General features: G+C 41.8%; 1 protein-coding gene across 1 annotated transcript in view; it reads left to right on the forward strand.

Moving 5' to 3' along the window:
• The first annotated feature begins 1,197 nt into the window (after positions 1 to 1,197).
• The window catches only part of gli1 (GLI family zinc finger 1), a 144,232-nt gene continuing 131,514 nt past the window's right edge, over positions 1,198 to 13,915 (forward strand). Inside the window, exon 1 of the mRNA XM_084317699.1 lies at positions 1,198 to 1,306. The gene's annotated coding sequence lies outside the window, so the exon portion shown is untranslated. The remainder of the gene's footprint in view (positions 1,307 to 13,915) is intronic.

Raw genomic sequence — 13,915 nt, forward strand, 5'->3', positions numbered from 1 at the left:
CTGAAAGAGGAATAAAAAAAAATTGTTTCATAGTCGACTAATAGGCGACTATCGGCTAATTTCGCCCAATCATAGTAGACTATCCAAATCCTTAGTCGGGGACAGCCCTAGTCAATAGCATATGTAGCTACAGTACGTCAATCAGCTACTTGGGGAGTTGTTCAATATTGACTACATTACTGCTATCATCCTGTTACAAAATCCACACTATTTATTTTCTTGTCAGACTAAGTATTATTTAGGGCCACTATGGCATTCAAGCGTATAGTGATTTTCCTAAAACCGAATACCCTTAAAATATCAAAAGTACATACAAATATAAAATGTAAAAGAAAATAGTGTAATGCAATTGAATTGTATAGTAATACATACGCTGCTTTAGCTAAGTGGCTCTTTTCGGTAAGCTGTGCGCACTTAATTTGCTTCAAAGCTTGTGGCATAACACGGTCCTGGGATGGACTCCAGTCCGGGTTTTGTGGTGAACATTAGCTTCAGGCTGGTATAGGGCACAGTAATCACCAGCATCCCCACACGTAGCCAGCCACACACGCTGTCCAAGAAGTAGTCTAGTAAAGTTCTGCCACTGTTGGAGTTATTAGTAGTAGCATTCACAGAAAGATAGGTAGCATATTATTAGATCATATTCTATAGGACACAGGCAATGCCCATGCTATGTTATGAAATCATTGCCTTTGTATCACCATTCATATGGTATTCAGTTACACAATTAATAGGCTATAATATAAAACTCATAACGTTATTATTGCCACAAATTCACCCACTGCACTGCATGTGTACGGTATGTGCAAAAGTTAGGTTGGAGGGGATAAATCCAAGTAGCATGGACTTTTTTTTCTTTTTTTTAAGAAAAACAAAAAGTGAACTTCCTGTTTCGGGGTGGTCCCCAGACTGTGGAGGGAGGGAGGAGGGAGCGGGGAGGAGGAGAAGGGGGTGCGCATTCCCGCATTGGCTGTTCAACCAACTTCGGTCTGTGCGGGACTCCATGACCGAACATGGGGTACAATTTTGTTACCGATTTCTTGAAGTGACTGTAAAGAAAACTATGGAAAATAACTTTTGAACGAGGATAAAGTCTTGGTTTTGAGCGCGGACTGAAGATTTCAATCATCTCTCCATCTGCGTGCGTCTATAGCAGAAAGTAGAGAGAGGGGGCTTTATTGGAACTTCTCGAACCCCCAGCGGGACGCAGACGCTCGGCCCCTGAACCTTCTGAGCTCCGCTATTAGGACCGGCCTGGGAATCAAGGCAGAAGTCTCATGCAGAATATTGTTGGATTCAACCAAAGGTACGTCTCCCCTCATTACTGTTCAAACACGCCACTCTTGAAGTATAATTAATGATGGACAAATGTTTCACAGAGTATAGGTTCGTTATAGTGGTGTTTCTAATGTCCCAGAGGAAATAAATCATGAACTAATTTATCTTTAGTTGGACAAAAAAAAGTGTGCCTGTTTCAGTGAGACGTGATGCTGATGAGGTCCAAAACTGTTCAGTGCAGGAGATGATGATGTGTGCAACTTATTATTGAGGATATTGAGCCCACTGTACAAGTCGTGTTGCTTGTAAAATCACGAGATTAATAATTCAATTGTCATCTGCTTCTTTTTTCATTATCCACTATTTCATTCACTGTCCCTGCAATATGTTTATGAAGCCGTAATTCTCCTGTACCTGCTAAGTGAGTGCATTTGTGTATTGAACTGCTTGAACATAACCTGCAGAATTGGCGATGGTTCTGATCGGCCTGTGCTGATATGGAGGCTGCACTGGCACGAACTAAAAGTTAGACCGGCTATAAGAAGAACATTATGCATTGTCCTCTCCTTATGTCTTCCCACCTCTTCGGGAAGTAATTTTTTAGGGGGTCTGGCTGCTGCCAACATTGCCGACTCGAAAAGAAGAAGAAAAACCATCCGGCTCACGGGCTCAGCCCCGCTCGTCGTCGTGTGTGGAGGTTAGGGAATTCTTCCGAAGGTCGTAGGGCCGTTTAGAACAGCTGTTTCTTGTAACCTGAAATACTTGAGGTGCCAATAGCTTTTCCAAATGTGAGTTTCTGTCAGGAGGACACCCACACAACAACATCATCAGTGATCAGGGGACAATATGAGGGGTGAGAGACTAGAGAGATACAGTGTAGGCTACAATAGATGACCTGCAAAGTGGGTTGAAATATTTTAATAACACACTGGCAAGATAATATAGAGGTATTGGTTAATTTACTTGTTAAAATATATAAGGACACAAATAAGGTCTTTCTTTCTTTCCTTCCAGGAATTTGGTGGAAAAGCCATACAGGGAAATCTATAATCTCTCTATAATCTCAGTAATTATCTCTAAAAGAGGTCCGTTTATCTGCTAATGTGGAGCAGATTATAGCCGTTAGGCTAATGTAGTGGCCCTATAGTTCTGAAGAGTGTCAACACTGGACTCAATAGAACAACCAAACACCTATTTATACCAAACTGACAGTGAGAAGTGCTGGGCATACAAACTCTCTCGCTGCCTGGCTTCCTAAGCATATTCTCACACATGCACACACGCGCACACACACACACACACGCACGCATTGCACACACACACACACACACACACACACACAAACACAATACACACAATGGCTACCTGGATGTCTTGCATCATAAAATCAAGAAATTGACTGGCCAGCAGTGTTGGACACAGGAGCCGAATCAGGGCCGGATCTAGGCCTGAGCCTTGCTCAAGATAGTGGGAAGAGATTGAAGGTGAGATTGGGGAGATTCATTGACCATGTAGATGGCTGGTCTGAGTCCTTCTCAAGGTTCAGAGTGGGGGAGTTGGAAGTAGGAAAGTGCACTTGTCCTTTGGCCATGTGTGAAAGACTCTGCAGGGGAGCTTCCTTACTTCACCCTTTTCTTTATCAGTGTGTCAAGGCTGAAAAGGCTTCCCAATAGAGAAGGCTCTTAAACAAATAGAGCATACAGGAAGGAGCTGTTTTCCTATAGGCTGCCACAGAGTGAGACACTGTGCTAGTTTATCACATCGCTGATAAAGTCACTATCTGAGATAGATTGAAAAGGGTATCCATTTTGTGTCCCTTTCTCTGTTGAGAAAAGCCCAATTCAAAGAGTACAGATCAATCTGGATACAACTGAATTTGATTGGAAAAAAAGTGAATGGGATGTCCTCTGCTCTATAACAGTCAGCATGCTGACCAGTCTGAATCTCACTGAATGTGATTAAAATGATGGAGCGGTTGAAGTGGTGAAATCGAAGCAGCTACATTTTGAAGTGTTGTTGTTATACTGTACACATAAAATAATGCACAACATGTTATACTGTACACATAATATAATGTTGTTCTACTGTACACATAATATAATGCAGAACATGAGCGGAAACACTTCAATGAGAGATATGTAAACAGTGTGTTTACATAATAGTACCAGCATAAGTATACAAAGATTTCAATCCCAATATCTCAAAAACCATTCAAGGCTTTCATGGGCAATAGTTTTAGATAACGCTTTTGATTTTGGTGTTAGCACCACCGGCTCTCTGGTCATGTGACATATACACACGTGTGCACCCTGCACGCATGCACGCACGCACACACGCACGCACACACACACACACACACACACACACACACACACACACACACACACACACACACACACACACACACACACACACACACACACACACACACACACACACACACACACACACACACACACACACACACACACACACACACACACACACACAAGGAGGCAGGCAGCAACAAGTGGTGTGTTTTTGTCCAGATTCCATTTTGGGCTGCTCAGCAAGGAACATGTGTCACGTGATGCCTACAGTGACCCCCCCTTAAAAAAATCCACCCCTCTCCCCTTCCACAACACCCTCCTCCCACCTTCCAGTTCCAGAGAGAGAGAGAGAGACCACCCTCACTGGGATCAGAGGCCCTCAATCAGGCCCTTTCACACCCCGTGAACCTGAAACAATTGGGGTTTAATAGCAGCTGTCTGTCTGTGGCGGCCTGGCCGGGCCGTGTAGCCCTCATCACTGAAGCCATGGGCTTCGACACTGGGGGAATGGGGAGACTGGCTGGGGATGCCCTACAACACACACACACATTATGTACAGAGTGATAGACACACCCACACACACATAAATCCACATGCACGACGTGCATGCGTACACACACGTAAACATACCAGTATGCACTTGCACCCACACACACACACACACACACACACACACACACACACACACACTCAAACGCACAATTGCGTGTACACGCAGGCACACAAACAATGCTGCCTGCACTCTTCTCTAACTCGCTTCTGTTTTGTCCCCAGTTCTTGTGTTTGTGGGTAGTGTGCTCTAGTCTGATGGGAGTAAATGCCTGGTATTACAAGGGTATTTTGGTTCATTGCTTTCTTTTCGACCTGTTGCAGGTTGTTATCTGGTGTTAACCGTTTATTCCCACAGTGCTCTCTCCTGTCTCCTGTCCTTCTCACCACAGTCCCCTCTTCGTCCATGTCAGTGGCGTCATTTCAGTAAAAGCCAAGGCATGGCGAGGAGGGAGGGGGGGGGGGTTCCCCCCCTTGGTGGATTTTTTTGGTCAAATCAGTTGTGCAATAGTCACTTTTGGTGAGTTGTTTCTATACAATTCACTTATATGACATTTAGGTATGACACAGGACTACACAAGCATTTTTAGTATAGAAATGTGTCAACAGACTAAAGCAGGGAACCACAATATTTTGCATACAAATTATGCAGAATGTAATATCATAACTGTCTATTATTTTTCTTGCAATTGAGCCAATTTTCCTTAGGTACCGTTTTGAGGTGTGTGTTCAACAGAATGCAGTATCAAAAACACATTCACAAAAAGTATGGGTTACTGAATGCTGAACTGCACTGTTATAATCACTAAGCCATTGTAAGACCTTACCTGTGTCCCTGTATCACTTGTCTCTGCTGCCCTTTGATTAAAAAACGTCTGTATGTCCATTTTCCTTTTTTGGGGCATATTTCAGTTAGTCACAGTAAAAGTCACCTAGTAAAAGTGAGATCATTGACAATATCAAAACATGCTAGGGCTGTACCGAATAGTTCGAAGCTTTGTTCATAATGTTGACATTCAAATTCTAAATCAAGATAAAAAAAATTGTAATTATAAAAATAAAATCATTTTTAATTTTAAATTTTTTAAATTTTAAATTTTTTAAATTTGCCAAGGTATGGCAAGTGCCATACCTTGCCATACCAAAACGACGCCCCTGGTCCATGTCCTCCTCTTTTATGTCCACTTGACTTGTTTAGGAGATGAATACAGATGTTCACGTGATGATAGTTATTTGCCCGTGGCCCAGGTGACACTGGAATCCAGGGTTTTGTTCTCTGATAATCGTCACATAAATATTGGCAGTGTATGCAGTCCCCATTATTCAAATTAATATGCAGATTCACATGGGCAATTACTGGGGCTGTCTTAAATACTTCGAAGCTTCGAAGCTTCGTTCGATGGCACAAGCTTCGAACATTAAAAAAAATAATCAAAGTTTAAAAAAAATAAAAAATAAAGTTATTTTCTTTCAAAAAAAAATCGATATTTTTTTTACTTCGATTTGTGTGTGTGTGTTGGGTGGGGCCGGGGGACAAATACACTGGAGGAAAGTAACCCAGCTCAGCACTGCCCAAATTATATCATCACTATTGCCTGTTTGAAGGATATCATCCTCAAACACATACACCTACATGCCTTGTAGAATTCCACACATAAGAAAGAAAGATACTGGGATGAATAAACAAAATAGGAAATAAAATGTAGAAATGCATGCAATACATAAATAAATATGAATCTCCATATATGAAATAGAACATTTAGATAAGGTGCTACTGAGATGTTTTGGTGAGTTCTTTGTTTTTTTGTGGAAGTAGCCCTTCTTAAAAATGCATGAACATTCACTGATAATTGGTCTGTAGTGGGTCTACAAGGTCTACATTGCCGGACCATGTAGAATCCGGACCTTGTAGACTGACATAATTCTGTGCATAGTTTAGTCTACACAGGCCATATTTCAAATAATCTAAATCTTACTTCATTCATCTTAAACATTCTTGATTTGGGGGATTGGTATAGTTCCCATGAAATCTGAAGTTGTTCAAACAGCGATCCACCTTGAATTAAATCACACAGCCGAGTGAAACCTTGTTGGCTGCGTCACAGTCACGAAAGGGGCTACTTAATTCATTAATCCAATCCACTTTATTTATAGAGCACATTTAAAAACAACAAAGTTTACCAAAGTGCTGTACAAGTCCCACAACATAAGATTAAAAAAAGAAAAGAAAAGTATAAAAAAAAAAAAAAATCCGAAGCTTCGAATTTAAATCGAAGCTCGGCCCGAAGGTTCGATTGCCAAAAAAAGCTTCGAAGGTCAGCCCTAGCAATTACACGCTTCATTATTCATGCACACATCTTCTTAACTCATACCACATCACCAATAATACTTTGTTTTATGCTAAATAAGGATGGTAACTGTGCCCAACATTTTTTAAATGTTGCAGTTGCCACAATGACCTCCATTCATTTAGCAGTAGCGTTGTCCAAATTAGCTGCTGCTGCTTTATAACTGTTGCCAGACTACTAAACTATGTATTCATATAAACATCTCCTCATTTGGACCATCTGGCTATCGCATGAAAAATATTTAAATAAAAATGATCCTTCAAGAAACGTTTGTGCTTGACGCCACTTTTATTTCCAACTATAAGAACTAAATAACAAAATATAAGAACTACATACTATTTGGATTAGGTTGAGATGTTAACTCGTCGTCTTATCTGTTTAACCATACAAATTTACTAGTGCGCTCACCATAACAAAAAAACAACAACTTGAAAATAACTTTAGACAACATAGTCATAGAATGACAGGGGGAATGGAAATGAAGCGTGGGGGAGGGGCGAGACTTTTACTAAGTAGTGGGTTGACACCAGAGGGCAAAGGCATTAGACATTTGGGAAGCTTGAATGGCATTAGCCGCAGGTCATGCATAATGGCATGGGGAAATGTCACAGTCATGGGAAATATTCATAAAAAAAATTTATTGTCAGTTTGGGCCAGTCCCACCCATTATATATACGACATTGTCACACTATTGGCTGGTGACAGAAATGACAGTTAGTTAGACATTCAATCAGTTCAATCAATTCAATCGAAAATCTATTGTATACCATACGGACCAGGATCAGATGGGGGTTAATTTGGCCAGGATAAGTATATTATGTATATATTTGTTATATATTTTTTACATCACCAATAAAAAAATGTGGGGGGGGGCTTGATTCAATATGAATTCACTTTTCCATCAGAGTGGAAAATAATCCCAAACTGAGCATGACATAAGACCAAAATGGCCGTCGTGTGATTATGGTCATGATGTTGGTGCCTTAGGTACCTTGTGTGCAGTAATGTGTATGTGTAGTATGCACATGTGTTTGTGCACAAGCATGTGGCTGGAGAATGCACGTGTGTGTGACGTGTGTGTGTGTGTGTGTGTGTGTGTGTGTGTGTATGCACGCGTGGGCGTGTGTGTGGTGTAGTTTGGCTGTGAAAGAGAACAGAACATGGAGCACGCTGTTGACAGTAACAGGAGGGGTGGATCCCTCCTCTTCCCCTTCACTCCACCTCCCTCTCTTCTTTGAATGAGGCTGGTGGTTTTTTGAGACACGTGCACGTGTGTGCATGTGGCATTGGCGGGCACGCCGACTTATCGTCTCATGTGGTTGATATTAGAAATCAAACCGGCGGTAATAGGATCCAGGTGAGCTTGTGAATGGGTCTCGTATGCACCAACCCACAGTGATCCTTCCTCATTTCCCCCTGTTATGTTAGCTTGGCTTACAACAATGAGCTTGTGATCAGGGTCTGTGGGCGAGATGGTGGAGGCTATATGGGGGTCCGTGGCTGGATGAAAGGCCAGCTGAAACCCTAGCAGTGTGTGAGGAAGGCTGAGTGGAGAGGAGACCGCTGTCTGGAGGTGTGCTGCTGACATCAGACTCAGTTTGGAAACACTTGGTTGATCAGCCTCAATAAGAGCAGGTCTGAATGGTAGATAATTATGTATAGGGCTGAGAATCAATACAGCTTTGTATTGTTATACTTTCCCCCACAATAGTTGGCCTATATTGATGCATGATGCCCAGTATTGTGATATTTCTGTATTATTTCAAGGCTGTAAAACCTAAGACAATATAATGTTGTTTTGTCAAATAATATTTTTGAGAAAGTAGAAGATGACTCTGAAAGGCCTTGAATTTCATCTGGAATGAGGTATATTACAGTATTGAATCAAAATACTTCAACTGTATTACAGACAATTCAGATTTGCAGTATAATTCGGGAGCTCTCTGGTGATTGCCACCACTACTTATTTAATTAGCCTCCTCAGTTGTTACTGAAACAGAAATTATCTTTGCGCTGTGACTTTGCTGTTGTGGAGGTATTATTGACTGGAAATTATAAATTAATTAGTAGGGTTGGGCACCGAGAACCGGTTCTAATAGGAACCGGTTCCTAACTTCCGGTTCTGGAACTTCCGTTTTTTTTGTACTTTGTTAATTAATACCCTAGTTACAGCACAGCAACCAAATTAAACTGTATCAAGTCAACTGACAATGTGAATAGTATGAAGAAAATAAAAGATTTTTCAAAAAAAAAAAAATCTCCTGCGAAATAAGCTGTGACCTGTTTTGACCTGCACCTCAAAGAATCGGAAATCGAGAATCGTTTAGAACAGGAATCGAAATGGAGAATCGGAACCGGAATCGCTCAAATCCAAACGATGCCCAACCCAACTTGTGGCATGAAAAAAGCAGTGAGTGAAAAACACATTTGCAGTTTTGCATACATTCTTGTTCATTCACCAAGAGTGCTCATTTTTGCATGTGTGCATCCCTGTGTGTGTGCGAGTGAGTGAGTGAGTGAGTGAGTGAGTGAGTGAGTGAGTGAGTGAGTGAGTGAGTGAGTGAGTGAGTGAGTGAGTGAGTGAGTGAGTGAGTGAGTTTCACTGTGTGTGTTCTCTGCAGCTGATGACTCACTCAGTGTCGTCCTCTCCACACACCAAGAGCGAAGAGGAGGCGGTGTTTATTATTGTGCCAGGTTGCCATGGCCACCATGGATTTTGCCGTCATCATCAGAGTAATTACAACACAGTGTCTGTCTGATGATCGTTCTTCTGATTGCCCCGCTTCACTCTGAACTCCACCAATCAGAAGATTCCTCTTAGGGATGCCCCGATCACGTTTTTTGCCACCGATACCGATCACCGATCGTCGTGAGCCATATCGGCCGATACCGATCCGATACCGATTGTTTTTGATTAAAAAGAAATTTACAATTATTTTATATAAAAAGTTTTTTTTAATTTTTTTTTTATAAAATATATATATTATATAATTAGACTTGTACTTGTATTATCTGCGACTGCGAGACATCGCCACCACGCAACAAGTCAAAATGCTCACTATCTGCAAACAGCTCCACTGTCTGTGTGTACTCTAGTAGCCCAGCTCCAAAAAGGATTCTCCGGCGCTGCAGCGGGACCCCATTGGTAACGTTAAGTGCTTTGGTCATTTCACATTCAGCAAGCCCTCAGCTCGAATACGCATTAAATCAATGTTATAAGACATTGATATCAAGAGCTATCTGTAGCTACTGCTAGCCGGCTAGATGACATTAAGACAGAACTTTAGTTCAATGGGACATTTCGTTTTGAACAGTAAACGAACGTCAGCTAACGCAAGCTAACTGAGGTATGAACATGAACTACTAGACTTTCTGGATCATTTGTTGATATCAGGAGCTATCTGTAGCTAGCCGGCTAAATACCGTTAGACAATGCCTACTAAACGTGAATAGTTGACTGGGTAATTTTGTTTAAACAGTAACGATAGCTAGGTAGCTAACGTTAGCGCAGGTCGAATGCAGTGCACTACAGACTCGAGCAGAGGAGCCGCACCTCTTTGTTTACAAACTCTACACGGGGGCGGGCGGGGCTAGGGAGGAGGAGCAGCGGCAGTTTGCAGGTCGTGTGTGTCTGAGACAGACAGCGAGTGAGAGCTTCTCTTGATCGGTTTCCGCTATCGGCGAATATGACTAATTATTAGTGATGCACCGATGTGAAAATTGTGGCCGATACCGATAACCGATATTAATATTGCTGTTCTGGCCGATACCGATATTTACCGATGTCGATATCTCTGTATAGAAAACACTTTTTTATGATAATCAAATAAAGAGCTATTTTCCAAAACGCAGAATTTTTTTACTTTTGTAACTTATTTTCAGAAATGACTGATATTTTGAAACTATTTAAGGCCAAAACATGTTAAAAAAAAAAAAAAATTAATTTTTTTTTTCTTTTTTTAATATCGGCCCTATCTTGATATCGGTCCGATACCGATGTGTAAAAAAACGGCCATATCGGCCGATATTATATCGGCGGCCGATATATCGTGCATCACTACTAATTATCGGAATTCACAGATTGCATATTTATACTGAGTATCGGCCGATAACGATCGGTGGCCGATCGATCGGGGCATCCCTAATTCCTCTAACCTCTGCTGTCCATCCAACACAAAACAGCACTTTATCCTCTCAGTCACTAGAAACACGTTAGTTCTCCATGGCAGTTTGTACATAGTTACTTCATTTCTAGGTGAGTTTTATATGATAAACTGTTACATTTCTTATTGCTAGAACAATTATTTCTGATATCCAGAGAGAGAGTGAGAGAGAGAGAGAGAGAGAGAGAGAGAGAGAGAGAGAGAGAGAGAGAGAGAGAGAGAGAGAGAGAGAGAACAAGGAGATGAGCAAGTAAAAAACTACACAAAGAAAGAGAGTCTGGAGTGTCTGTGCAGAACATCGCGTGTGTTTCTGATGGGCTTCTCAAGAACAAGTCAGTTATCTGAGATGAGATAAAGAACTGATGGCTGCCAGTTGTCCTAGGCAGCCCTATCACTGCCCGTCCCACACCCACAGTCCCGTTACCAGGATCTCTCTTTCAGGTTGAAATTTCACACCAAAAACTCCCTAAAAGATTGTCTAAGTCCTAACGGTAGATATAAGATACGAAAAATTGTAGGAATAAGTTGAGAAATAATCAAAATGATGATAAAAGAAATACAAACATATTAGTGTTGATACTGTACATAATGACACACCTTGATGTCAGGTACCATCAACATCTGTGGTCACATGTTGTGTGTTCCAGAATGTGTTTGTTTGGCTGGTGATCAATTGGTATTAACTTCTTTTCTAACCCAGTAGACTCAAAAGTCCTGCTAGGTAGAATGCAGGGTGAGTATTCCGTGTTTGTTTTTCTTTATTTATATTTAACAGGTTTGCACACCTCCACTTGTTCAGATGTTCAGCTATCAAATTTCTTGATGAAAGAACATTTTGGTTAATGTATTTCTGTCTTTTTGGCCTGCAAGGGGGGGGATTCTCTTTCTTTGTGTCGTTTTCCACTTGCTCATCTCCTTGTTCTCTCTCTCTCTCTCTCTCTCTCTCTCTCTCTCTCTCTCTCTCTCTCTCTCTCTCTCTCTCTCTCTCTCTACTCTGTCCAATCTCTGTTTCCTTGACTCAACTTTCATTTTCAAAGTCTTGTCTTTTTCTCTTCCATTCGGTTCGTTCCCAGTCCCAGTCCGTGCCTATCTTACCGTCTCTATTTTCATCCTCTCCGCTACCCATCCCTTCTCCTCTGTTATGTGAATGACGGCCGTGGAAAGCCACAGCCGCTCGCCGATGCCACGTTAACCAGATCAGATGCCAGAACAGGAAATCAGTCCACATGTCATGTATGTGGACGTAGAGGAGAGACTGACACAGAAAAATGACTTACAGCCACTGCGAGCCAAATGCAGGCGGTCCCGTCACTGATACGCCGACATCAATCTGCTGTAGGTCAAAGGTAACTGCGCCCTCAGTCGGAAAGACTCGCCTGATATTTACTCTAGCTGACTTTACATGGCTCTTCTCATCTTCGGAGCGCTTTGATTTGACGGTCTGTAGCTTCCAAACAGAATCTCATCGGCTTTCCTCAGAGATTCCAGGAACTATTCCATAGATTATATTGTAGTCGGTAAGGATCATCTGTTGTATAGCACGAATTGATGAAGCTCTCTTTCTAAAGAGATTCGTCTCAAAACCCAACCTAACCAATGCAGGTTAGTTACAAACACGGTAAACACAGTCTCAAAAGTGATGTGGTGTAGTTGTTTTGTTGGGTTTGTCATAGCCTAAACAGAAATGAATCAACTGACTGACTGCTTCTCCCCCTCTGTAGCATCAAATATTGTTTATAGTTATGTTCCCTGTGATCCCCGGCCATACAACAGAAATGGAAACTAGTGGTGTACTTCCTATTGAAGCTGTTATTGAGACAACAACTATGAGAAGGTTATGTCTCTTGTCTCTTGTAATTACTCTTTGTTTTCTACCAAACTTTACTTCAGTCTTCCTCGGATGGTGTGTTAGCCTACAACATGGAGCCTTTACACAGCAACACGCCAACGCGTGACAAAAACGCTTTTGGTCCATTTGCTGCAACGTTTGCAAAGACAAACCCAATTAAGCCGTTAGAAAAATAATATTATTGGCAGGCTCTGAAAAAGCGTTTTCTTTCATTACCACCGGGATTCGCTGGAAAGGAAGGGACCGAAGAGTGAGGGCGTATGAGAGAGAAACTTCATAGTGAGAGAAGGAGAGCGAGGGAGAGCGAGGGAGGGAGAGAGAGAAAGAGAGAGAGAGAGAGAGAGAGAGAGAGAGAGAGAGAGAGAGAGAGAGAGAGGGAGGGAGAGAGAGAGGGATTGAGAGAGAGAGAGAGGGACGCAGATTTTTTAAATCCGCAGTGAGTCAGGCTCTCAAATTTATGCCCATGGGCTGCTTCTTGGGTGGGCTGCAGGGAGGGAGGGAGGCGCTCTAGCTGGAGCAGGGGAAAGTTGCAGACTCCAGAGTGCTCGCCTCGCTCTGCAGCATGGCTTTTCCTGCTGGAACACATTTACAACTCAACCGTCCTGACTGGCTGCCTAGCTGCCTGGCCCAGCCCTCCCCGACTAAACGACACTGTTGGTTTTATTATTATTTATTTTTACTCTGTCTACAATTATTCCAAGCTTATCGAGTGAAGGGCGCTCAATGTATTTGACGGTGGTTTTTAATATTTGATTTTGTCGCTGGAATGTTGCTGGAAGCTCCTGTTTTGATTGTGTTCACTGTTGTTGAGTCCTCGGGAGGAAAAAAGGAGGGAATACAAACAAACTTTTTACTTGATCTGTGCACAATTCCATGCATTCTTCAATTGTGTGTGTATGCACATGTGTGTGTGTGTGTGTGTGTGTGTGCGTGTGTGTGAGAGAGAGAATTTAAAATTCATATTTTTTTTTAATGTTTTAAGCAATTGTTCTGTCTGATTTGGATTATGGAGACATCGTTTATAGACATGCTGCTGCTTCCACTCTAAAGTCTTTGGATTCTGTGTATCATTCTGCCCTTAGGTTTATCAGATATGGTACCCATAATTGTATCCTGTATGATATAGTTGGGTTGTCCTCTCTGGTAGAGAGACTTGATTGCACTGGCATCTGTTTCTATATAAAGCTATTATTGATGTTCTTCTACCCTACATCACTTCATTACTGGACTGGAACCTTATCATACTCGCTCTGGTGATTGGCTTACACTTAAGGTCTCCAAAGTTTGCGCTGAATTAGGAAAATCTACTTTTAGCTTCTGTGCCCTCCAAGTAACACGTGGAATGTTTTGCAATGCACTTTAAAATGCAATATTTTTGTATCCATTGGTCAGTTTAAATCTATAATAGCCAACCATTTC

This window comes from Notolepis coatsorum (assembly GCF_963971535.1).
Source record: "Notolepis coatsorum genome assembly, chromosome: 6".
Taxonomy (NCBI): domain Eukaryota; kingdom Metazoa; phylum Chordata; class Actinopteri; order Aulopiformes; family Paralepididae; genus Notolepis; species Notolepis coatsorum.